General features: G+C 31.8%; 1 pseudogene; it reads left to right on the top strand.

The window, feature by feature from the left end:
• Window positions 1-256: 256 nt before the first annotated feature.
• LOC104109295 (uncharacterized) lies at window positions 257-7,593 on the top strand (annotated as a pseudogene).
• Window positions 7,594-9,547: the final 1,954 nt, after the last annotated feature.

The raw sequence follows: 9,547 nt of genomic DNA, 5'->3' as shown, positions 1-9,547 counted from the left end.
TTTTCAATTTTTAATTACCATCACATTCTTTTAATTTCATTTTCCCAATTTCTTATAAGAAAATTCAAGGCTAGTGATAAGAAATTTAAGTGGTGTTTACTTCCAAATTTTTGAAGAAGAGTTGTTAGGACTTGTTTGGATAATAATCTCTAGTATAATACTCCCTCTATCTCAATTTATGTGGCGGTGAGTCAAACAAATTTTTCTTTAATCGATTTTCTAATATAAATATATTTTTGAGTGAAATTGCAGAAAAATGGGGAAGAATAAGAAACTAAGAATATGTTCGTTGGAGGTCACTATGGTTGCTTTTACATTCTTCATAGTAGCTGCAGATCGTCGTCCACACAACGGGTAAGTCTCCGTTTCTTTTATATAAAGTAATTTCGGAAATTATACAGTAAAGTCATATTTCTTTTATATACTACATATGTCCGAAAATGGCTTTACACCGGAAAGGAGCGGTGAATGGGCTCATCGATGCTAGGAGTGTCAAGTTTAGCCAATGCAAATATATCCGTCCAAGTTAGCCTATCTAATAGCCAGCGGAACCCAGGATTTTGTACAAGCAGGTTCAATTTAAGGTGATGTGAATTGATAGTATACGCGGCATCGAACATGGCAAGTCGCATCTTTGTTATTTTTCTTCTTTTTTCCTTTTTTTTTTAAATCTCTTTTCTTTATAGGGTGATGTTAAAATTAAGTCATATAAGTGAGTGCACCCTGCATTTTACAAATTTTGGCATTTTAAAAGTACAAAAACTATTTCTTCCTAATTTTTTGTACAATTTATCTTTTTTTCACCAAACATTCTTATCTATTTAATTTAACAAATTTTACTTTTTCAAAATTTTGTTAAACTTTAACAAGAAAGTCATTTAACCTATTAAAAAAATTATTAACTCCAAAACATTTGATAGAATATTAAATCCTTTTGTGTTTATAAGAAGGTATTGTTTACAAATAGAGGACAATAGAAAAGAGTTACAATCTTAACAAAATTAATACCAATAATTATAGAAAGAGGGCTAATACATTAAACCAAATTTTTTAATATAAAACAAATAAAAGTTTCAACATAAACTACAAATTATAAGTAATTTCGTCAAATATACTTGCATGATTTAGCAAAGTTTATGAAATAGAGAATTAAAAATCACTTTGTAGAAAGGTTAAATTTTTTAAAGTAAAACAAAGTTGATTTCTATTGAATTAAGTTAAAAATATGAAGTAAAATAGAGAAAAGACAATATTGAAGTAATTGGAATAATAATTTTACAAGTAAGTTGTGGTTACTGTTAGATTGACCTGGCAAAGACACGGTAGCTCACAAGGCCAACCATTGCACATTCTATGTCCCAAAACAAACAGAAAAGGAAAAATTACAATTACAAAATAAATACTGGGTGATCATGACTCGAACACACGGCCTCGTGGGTTCAAACATAATCCTATATACGTATTTTTCCTATTTTAAACATAAATTACTGATGAACACAATATTATTTTTCGATGAAGCGGGTTCAGTTGTAACACGTAGGTCGCTTAATACAATTTGAATAGCCTATGTAGTCTGAATTACACAAATAGTAACTTTTGAGCCTTATATCTAGAAGCTGACCACTTCTTCTGAAGTAGACCAGTGGTCTAAAGTTCGAAAATGACCACTTGGCTTGAATTTTAAATTCGAAATAGATATTCAGACAACTGATCTAATTCTGAAGTGGTTAACTTCTAAATACGAGACCACAAAAGTAAACGATGTAAATAATCCATCTATTGACTAAGAGAACTTATTAAAGCATAAATAAAATAAAAATAAAAATATTGCGTTGATTAGATATAGTCGTGATATAAAGTTTTTGTTAGTTGATTTGATAATTAAACAAATTATAACAAAACAAACAAAGAAAGGAAAAAATTGTTTGAGTTGGACATGCAGAGTAATTACCCATTGTTTAGTCAAATTGAGTCGCTCATTTTAACATAAGTAAATTTAGGTACTTTTTTGTGACTTGTAGTACCATATAATATTGATTCAGCCCGTTCAAATTAAACTAAGCCCGTTTTAATTCGGTCAAATTTAACTCAACCCCATTACTAACATGTTACTCCTTTGTTAGAATTAAATACAGGGGAAGAATGGCAACAATTCCAGCAGTCAAATTGGAGATACAAACAGAACAAGTAATTCTATATTTATCAGACATTTTATTCTATATTTACATCTTAAAAGTTAGTTTACATTTGTATAAGAGGTTGTACTTAATTTGATTTTATATAAATTAAATGTAATTCCTTCAATTATAATTCTCATTGTTTTATCTTCAGGTGATATTGAGCAATGGCTTCGCAAATATCACTTTATCAAAACCAGATGGCCACGTCACATGTATATCATATGGTGGGATCGAAAATTTACTAGCGACCAAAAACGAAAACGATAGAGGGTATTAAGTTTTAACCTATTGTTACACTAAGTATTATAGTTTAAATTTTCTTTAATGAAGAAAATAATAATTAATAATAATAATAATAATAATAATAATAATAATACAATTATGACAATTTCAGGTATTGGGATGTTATATGGAATAATACTGGACCTCAGACAACTCGAAAAAAGTAATCAGTCTTTACCTCTCTGGTTGTTACCTGTTGTATTGTATCGTATTGTTACTTTTAATACTATCTTGTTTTGATTGTTACTTAAATTTTATTGTATTGTATCGTTAAATCCGTCGTTACGTAACGACGAAAAGTGTCACTTTATGGAACGACCGATTTGGTGTGATCGCATCGTTTCCTTATTTTTTTCTCTCATCATGCCTTTCCTTATTATTAAATAATTCTATTTTATCTTTTACCCTACCTTTTTATATAACAACTTTACCTTGCACCTTACTTTTTTTTTATAATATTGTAAGTTTATTCTTCATATTGTTGGTGCATGACATCATGAAACGACGACAAATAATACAATCTATTCAAATATTATATATATCAAAACGATATAGTACAATAATACAATACAAGTTGATGATTTTTTTTTTTGAAAATTAAGTCCATAAACTTTGGTGTTATTATGCAGGTTTTCAGCAACAAGTTTTGAAGTCATAATAGACAATGAAAATCAGACAGAAATTTCATTTAAAAGAACGTGGAATGCTTCTCAATCTGATGAACCACCCATAAACATTGACAAAAGGTGAAGTACTCCAATATAAAAGCTCAACTTTTTCTTTCTTTTTGAAGTTTCTAATTTCGTTTGTAAAAATTATTTTTACACTGTTAGAATATAGAAGTTTATCTCTTTTTTTCTATATAACTGTGGATATTGTATTTGACTATTTTCTAATATTTGAGCGACCAAATTTCAGGTATATAATGCTAGGCGACGCACCAGGATTTTATACTTACTCAATCGTTGAACGTTTAGAAGGATGGCCGCTTTCGTATATCCAAAATCTCAGGATTGTCTTCAAGCTTCAACAAGACATGTATTTTATCTAAAAATTCTCATCATTAATATTTCTTAAAAAAAATTTATTACTGGATTTATATATAGTATTGAAACTGCATTTTTATGAATAAAAAGGTTTCACTACATGGCTGTCTCTGACGAGAGGCAACGGGTCATGCCAATGGAAGTGGATCGAAAGACTGGCGAGGTGCTTGACTACAAAGAAGCTGTTCTTCTTACTAACCCGACTAATCCAGATTTAAAAGGAGAGGTATACGACCCTATAATTAGCATACACATCTATCTGAAAAAAGATTTTTAACTTATATATACTGACAATATAAAAAATTTCTTTACGAAAGTCACCAAGCAAATCAACTTTGAAGCTTGTATGGTAGATAACTCAAAAGGATTCATTTGAGAGTTTGAGAAAATATATAGATCATATATTGCATTATCTTCATAGTAAGAAGTTTTGTTTAAACCACCAAAAGTTGTGGTTGGGTGGTAATTATTTTACCGTCTCATCCGTAACCACATGTCTTAGATTCGAGCCATAAAATAGAGTTACCTTTAGTAAGGAGTGTTTTACCTCCAAATAAGACTTTTCGATGCAAATCTGGATAAGTCAGGCTCCAAATTAAGCTGGTACCGAACACTAAGTGGGAGAAAAAAAATTTGTTTACTATTTGCATGGCTTGATGTTTACATACACCTACAAAAAATGCAGGTGGATGACAAGTATTTCTATACAAATGATAACAAAGACGGTAAAGTTTATGGATGGGTAAGTGCAAATCCTCCAGTAGGATTTTGGATGATTATTCCAAGCAATGAATTTCGTACTGGAGGACCATTTAGACAAGACATTACTACACATGTTGGTCCAACTATACTTTCTGTAAGTGATGAATTATTGAAATTCTATAATATATAACACTTCATTTTCTTATACTTTTAGTCATATATTTTAATCATAATTGCAGGTATTTGTTAGTACACATTATGCAGGAGAGGATTTGGCTATAAAATTTCAACAAGGTGAACCATGGAAAAAGGTTATTGGCCCTGTGTTTGTGTATCTTAATTCAGATGGTTCAGCTAAGGACAATACCTCCATACTTTGGGATGATGCTAAGAAAAGGGTAATGTATTAATCTCTTACTAATTGCTAATACCAATTTGAGAAGTGAATTCATTTAACATATTTCTGAAGGAATTTCCCTGTTAAATTTACAGATGATTCAAGAAGTTACAAGCTGGCCCTATGATTTTCCAGTTTCAAAAGACTACATAAAATCTAATCAAAGAGGAACAGTTAGAGGCCAAATATTTGTTAATGACAGGTAGGTTTTTTTACCCAGTATTCATCCTTTAGTATCTGCAATCAAATTACTTTCAAATATATTTCAAAGTGAAAATGCTTGATCTACTTGGGGCATTCGATTTTGAGCAGGAGCGGATTTGTTTGACTTATAGCCTGTTTGACCAAGCTTCTAAAATCAGTTTATTCTGAGAAGACTTTTCAAAAAAATATTTTTGGTGATAAGCAGTTTGTGTTTGGCTAATTAATTTGAAAAATATTTTTGAGCCGTAATTAGTGTTTGGCCAAGCTTTTGAAAACTGCTTCTAAGTGTAATTCTTCTCAAAACTACTTCTCAGAAAAGTGTTTTTGAAGAGAAACTATTTTTTTCTGTTTCTGCTTGTACTCAAAAGCACTTTTTCCATCTAAAAACTTGCCAAACACCTTAATTTTTTGCCAAAAGCACTTTTGACCCAAAAAAATACTTTAAAACAAACTTGACCAATGAGGCTATTAATGTATGGCCATATACATAGTGAGAGGAGTCAAATTAGTTAACCAATGTAGAAATAAGTGCGAGAATCAAAGAACTCGTAATTTGTCTTTTAAGACAGATATTTAATATCAAAATAAATGAAGTTATTTAATTGAATATAAAGGATTTATACAACCAATTCAATTGATTGATTGATTAACATTCTTTCGTTTTTGTTTTATTAGGTTTATCAGTACTAAACAAGATGTGCCGGCTTCCAATGCCTATATTGGCTTAGCGCCGCCAGGAGATGTTGGATCTTGGCAGAGAGAAAACAAAGTAAGGTTACATGATTTGTAAATTTATATAATAAAAAAAAAAATAGATACATTTTTCAGTTATATAGATTTTTTTAGAATAGATTTATTAACTTATTTTGTTTCGTTTCATCTCCAGGGATATCAGTTCTGGACTAAAACAGAATCTAATGGGAATTTTATCATAGAGAATGTCATATATGGTACATATAACTTGTATGCAACAGTCCCAAAATTTATTGGGGATTACAAATACACTTCAGATGTACAAGTAACTCCAGGTTATACATTTTTACTCACCCAAAATGTATATTTTCCTAATTCTAAATAATTATTTTGTCAAAATAAGTGTATTCTCTCTGAACAGCTAAATTTGTTTTTTGTCATTTATTTATTTGTTACCAAATACAGGTTCTAATATCGAATTGGGGAGTTTGGTTTATAAGCCTCCAAGAAATGGAGCCACACTTTGGGAAATTGGAGTGCCAGATCGAACTGCAGCTGAATTCTTTATTCCAAACCCACCTCCACAATTCAAAGTTCACAAATACCAAAACAAATCTGAATCAATGTACGTTCCAATTGAGCCATAAGAAAACTTGACAACGTATTTTTTAAAACAAACTTTTTTTTATCGAATATGTTATATATAGTCATAATAAATAATTTTCTTATTAGTTTTGTTCGGAAATTAAATAAATGATACTCCCTCCGTTTTAATTTAGATGACACACTTTTCTTATTAGTCCGTTCCAAAAAGAATGACACATTTCTATAATTGAAAATAATTCAACTTTAATCTTTCATTTTACCCATAATGAAAATATTTTATAACCACACAAATGTCATGGCCACACATAACTTTTACCCCTTAAACTTTTAGGACCATAAGTTTCAAAAGTCTCACTCTTTTCTCTTAAACACCGTGCCGAGACAAATTATCTCATCTAAATTGAAACGGAGAGAGTATAAAACAAATATAAAATATAAAACTCGGATAGAATTGAACGGGATGGATTATGAGCTATTGTTTAACTCATCTTAGAAGTAACGTTTGAACGGTAATATGATCCGTCCAATTATTACTTCATCCTGACCCGCGTCTATTTGTCACTCCTAGTTTGTAATTATAGTTCATTCACTTTCACTTTGGATTGCAGTTTTAGACAGTATGGTTTGTGGAAACAATACAGTGTTTTATATCCTACAAATGATCTCGTCTACAATGTTGAGACTAGCAATTATTCAAAAGACTGGTTTTATGCTCATGTTACTAGGTATGCTCTTATAGCTTCTTCTGCCTCGTTGTTTTGAGTTTTACACACACACACACATATATATATATCCACCTAGATAATTTTCCTGCCTAACAATCACTACATATCAAATTTTAATAAGAACGTCGTCCACGGGAATTTCTTTTGCAGGAATGTAGGAATCAACATATATAATGCTACCACATGGAGAATTATATTCAATCTTACCAGTGTTGACAATGCCTCAAATTACACTCTCCAACTTGCTCTTGCTGCAGCTCATGAAGCTGAACTACAAGTATGTAGCTTACCCTTGATTAATTACTTTTTTTAGTTTCCCACCGAGTGATCATTACCAATATTACGGGTCTGACTAATCCGAATTCGCACCATGTGAGGCCCATTAAAGCGATTTTGAAAATTTTGAAGTCTTCAACTAGAATAACTAGCCAAAATAATTTATTGGGATGACTTACATGATTTGTTTTTTGTTTGGTTTATTCTTTTCCTCAAGGTTCGTATCAATGATGGAAAAGCGCAAGAACCCCATTTTACAACAGGATTTATAGGAGGAGATAATGCAATTGCAAGACATGGTATTCATGGATTATATTGGCATTACAGCATTAAATTACAAGGCAATTTGTTTATTAATTAGAGGAGCAAACACAATTTTTCTTACACAAACAGTAGCTCTCACTCCCTATCAAGGAGTCATGTATGATTATCTTCGTTTAGAAGGACCTCATCAGTGATAAAATGGTCATTTTATTCCTTCATTTTCTAGGTTCTTTTTTATTTTATTTTTGTTGTTATATATAGTATTTTTAAAACCAAAAAACATAAAAAGCGACAAGTTTCATGAAGCTTGAAACGAAAAGCTAAAAGTGAAATCCATTCTTTATAATCAATTAACTTGGAAAAAAGATTGAGTACTTATAATACTTACATTGCAAGTAAAATTATTTACTTTAGCATCTAAAATACAACAACTACAATATTAATTCAACTCCTTATATATAGTAATCATCATTTTAATATAATTTCAGTAAGACTATCAAAAGATAGCTTTCACAAATATTTTGCTTAGTTACTTCTTCAATTTTACATTTTATACTCTTTATTGGCCCTTGAGAATCAATATGTTGTTCGGTTTATTCATCTGATGTCCAAAACTCACTAGACAATTAATCTGAATTTTGTCGTTTGTTACTTAGCCATTAAAAGAGAAAATACTCCTTACCAGGAGTTTCTCTATTGCTAGGGCGGAAATTTAAAACTTTTGGTTATCAGTGAAAGAATCTCATCTATCCAGCCACCACACCCCTTGGGGGTGAGAATCTAATTTTTCTATGTTAGATTGAAGCTGAGTGAACTATGGCGGAATTAGTGATAGAAAACCCTAGAAGGGTCGAGAGAAGAGAGATGAAGATGAGATGATATGTGAAAAATAACCATCTGATCTTTATTATTTCACTAGAGGAGTATTTATACTTACAGGAAAAAAAATAGAAAAATACAACTCATACAGATTTACAAGTAATCATAAAAGAGAAAGAAAGTGGGTCGGGTCTGTTGGGCCAGCTGTGCTTGTGACTAAGTTTTCATTCTGGGCTCCAATACCTCCCCCCCTCCCCCCTCAAGCTTAAGGATGAAGAAACACCAAGATTGCAAAGAATACCATAATGCAACTGATTGGGCAAGGCCTTAGTCATAATATCAGCTAGTTGACCTGCAGTTGAAATAAAATGTAAGGTAATAAGACCAGCAGTGATGCATTCCACATAATGACAATCAATCTTGATATGTTTGGTGCGCTCATGGAAAACAAGGTTCTTGGCTATGTGCAGTGCAGTCTGACTGTCGCAATAGACAGGGACAAGGCTGGAGATAGCCAAGCAAAGATCACCTAGTAGCCTGACCAACCAAGCAACCTCTGCAACCAGTTTTCTCAAGGCCCTATACTCATCCTCAGCTGAAGATAAGGAGATGTTAGGTTGTTTCTTACTTTTCCAAGACACAGGGCTGCCATGAAGAGTGATATAAAACCCACTCACAGACTTGCGAGAGATTACAAAAGAGCCCCAATCAGAATCAGACAACCTCACAAGAGACATATCATGAGAACTAGAGAGCAAAATACCCAGAGCAGGGTCATGTAAAAGATATCTTAGAACATAAATAACAATCATCATATGAGGGAACTGGGGCTTCTGAATGAACTGGCTGAGATGTTGTACAGAAAATCATATGCCAGATCTTGTGTGTTATAAGAAATTAAGCTTCCCAATCAGCCTTCTATATATACTTGGATCAGAAACAGGGGCTTCCATGTCTAAAGTAAGCTTAACAGAATGATCCAAAGGTGTAGAGACATGGGAGAAATGATGACAATTGAACTCTTAAAGAAGGTTAGTGGTGTATTTGTGTTGACTCATCAAATACCCTTGGGGGTGCTGAGAAACTTCCAAACCTAGAAAGTAATGAACCAAACCTAGATCCTTGATTTTAAATTGAATGTCCAAGAACAGTTTCAAAGAATTCAATTTAGATATGTCATCATCAGCCAACAAAATATTATCAACATACACTGCTAAGATAATCAGAGAACCAGAAGAAGACTTTGTGAAAAGAGAATAGTCATTGAGACTAGAAATGTAGCCCCTGGAGTGCAGAGCTTGAGACAGTTTAGAAAACCATTTCTAGAAGCCTGTCTGAGGCCATATAAAGACT

Source organism: Nicotiana tomentosiformis, chromosome 5, assembly GCF_000390325.3.
Source record: "Nicotiana tomentosiformis chromosome 5, ASM39032v3, whole genome shotgun sequence".
Classification (NCBI taxonomy): Eukaryota; Viridiplantae; Streptophyta; class Magnoliopsida; order Solanales; family Solanaceae; genus Nicotiana; species Nicotiana tomentosiformis.
This window is presented reverse-complemented; position numbering and strand designations above follow the sequence as displayed.